This window comes from Acyrthosiphon pisum, chromosome A2 (genome assembly GCF_005508785.2).
Source record: "Acyrthosiphon pisum isolate AL4f chromosome A2, pea_aphid_22Mar2018_4r6ur, whole genome shotgun sequence".
Taxonomy (NCBI): Eukaryota; Metazoa; Arthropoda; class Insecta; order Hemiptera; family Aphididae; genus Acyrthosiphon; species Acyrthosiphon pisum.
In genome coordinates this window covers 58,669,247-58,671,999 of record NC_042495.1, presented here as the reverse complement: position 1 = coordinate 58,671,999, position 2,753 = coordinate 58,669,247, and positions in this window count along the sequence as shown.

Sequence of the window (2,753 nt, the reverse complement as noted above, 5' to 3'; positions counted from 1 at the left end):
GAATATTTTTAAATTAATACATTTTATATTTTTATTTTATATAGTATTTACATGATGATAATTAATATCAATATATCGAATAATGAAATTACTAGTATTCGACTTTGGAAAAATTTTCGAGTCGAGTTCGAGTACTCGACTCGACTCGACTAAATTTTTTTGGACTTGTAAATACGAGTACTCGCTTTGAGTCGAGTACTCGTGTTATTATTTTTTTTATTAAAAATACTATAAATATTAATTTATTGAAAAATAAATGTTAAAACTATAAATAACTGAAAGAACCCATATATCCGATATGAATACCAGGAAGGTGATACATGATAGTTTAGATTGATAACAATAGTTTTAATTAATTATATAACTGTATGAAAGAAAATATAATATTTTTGGAAAATCTATTTTTAGAACAATTAAATATACTCGACCATTTTGTCGAGTACTCGCATCTTTTCAATACTCGGCATTTGTCGAGTACTCAAATTTTTTTTAATACTCTGCATTTATCGAGTACTCGAATTTTGAACTCGACTCGACTCGAAATAATTGAAACTCGACTCAAAAGTAAAATTCTCGTCCAACACTAGAAATTACCAATGTTACATTTTAAATTTGAAAAAAGGCGGGCAAGTGGGTCCCGCTTACAGTATAGGTGTCGAGTAGGTCACTGTAGTGGATGTATTAAATTTTAAAATTTAATTCAATGATATTAAATATTATATACAAAAACGATCCTTAGGTCTGTCAACCTATATAGCAAGTATATTTCATGATATTATAAATATTAAACTAATTGTTTTATTAATTATAGAGTAGGTCGAATTAATTTAAGCCAAATTACTAATATAACAACGTATAAGGAACCTCATATTAAGTTTTCAAGATTTTTGACCAAACGGAACTATCTAAGTTTATTCATATTTTAGTTACACCAAAAAACAAAATCGATTTTGTAAAAAAGTTCCCGTTTTTCCTTATTTTTTTTTTTTTTTTTCCTGAAGCTTTTGAATACTTTTTTTCAATTTTGACCTGTCGTAACTATATTCACTGTATGAAAAGTGTAGTAATATTAACATTTGGTAAAAAGTGTTTACGAATTAGCTTTTGAGTTAGGTACATCAAAACAATTTGTACTTTTTACCCCCTCCATAGTATCAACTAAACTCACTGCATTTCTACATTCTACCACTCTAAAAGTTTATGACAGACAGAAAAAAAGCACACATCAATATATCATAGTATAATTTCCTCTAATTATAGGCATATATCTCTCACTTTAACTTTGTCAAAAATATTTGAAAAATGCCTTAAGACTAGGTTAGTAGAATTCCTAGATAACCATAATCTTTTTCACGTTAATCAATTTGGTTTTCGTAACAATCTCTCAACTAATAGTGCATTATATGAAACCACTCAATACATATATGAAAATCTAGATAATAAGCAACATGTTATTGGAATTTTTTTAGATATTAAAAAAGCTTTTGACTCAGTTGACCAATGACCATAATATTCTACTCGACAAACTTTATTATTGTGGAATTAGAGGTGTTGCGTATAGGTTATTTAAATCATACCTAAACGGTCGAGTACAGAAAGTAAAAATTTATAACGATTATAGTAATGTACTTGATATTGATTACTCTGTACCACAAGGTACCGTACTTGGTCCTTTGTTATTTATAATATACATTAATGGGATTCTTAATCAAGAAACCCCTGGTAAGATAATTTGTTTTGCTGATGACACCGTCATATTATTAAAAAGTCCGTGTATAAATAATTTATACAAGATGGCTGAGGAAAGTTTTAATATTGTCAAAAACTGGTTTTATAATAATTCACTAGATATTAATAACGAAAAGACTAAAAATACATTCACTTTGGTATACGAAAATCTGCAGATTTAAGTAAGTATAAAATTATTGCTCATTCTAATAGTTGTGCCATCAGGAATATTAATAATAATAACGTATGTAAATGTAGAGTATTAGATAGAGTAAGCTCTATTAAATACCTAGGGTTACATATTGATGCTAATTTAAAATGGAATGTACACATAAATTATATTAATAACATGTTAAGAAAATGTTTCTACATATATAAATCTCTCAGATCTATTTTAAACGTCAAATTAAAAAAATTGACATACTTTGCACTAATTCAATCTATTATTTCCCATGGGATTTCATTTTGGGGAGGAACATATCATACTCACTTTCGCAGAACCTTGAGGTCACTCTCAACTCATTACTCAAATTTATTTTCAATAAACCTGCACTATTTTCTACAATTAAATTATATTTGCCTATTGTTTTACAGTTTTAAAACTTGTATTGACGTTCCATGTCACAATTATAATACGCGCTTTAAGGTTAATACTAATGTCAATGTCTCTAAAATGATTACAGTATTTGGGCAACAGAGCCCTAAATACAAGTCCATAACATTTTGCATTAAATATAATAATAATATTCACGATTTTAACAGCTTTAAAATGTATAAAAAATATATAAATAAGGTTTTGTTGCAATAATGCCTTTTGTAAAGTATTGTATAGTACGGTACTTATATATTAAGTTTTCATATTATTTATCTACTTATTACTATTATATTTTTTTTTTTCTCTATTTAATATTAAAAATATAACTTTCATATTATCTTTGTTATTATGTAAAATTTAACACTACTATATGTATTATATATATAATATTCTACTATTTCTAGTCCATTTCAATTATGAATGGCTATGG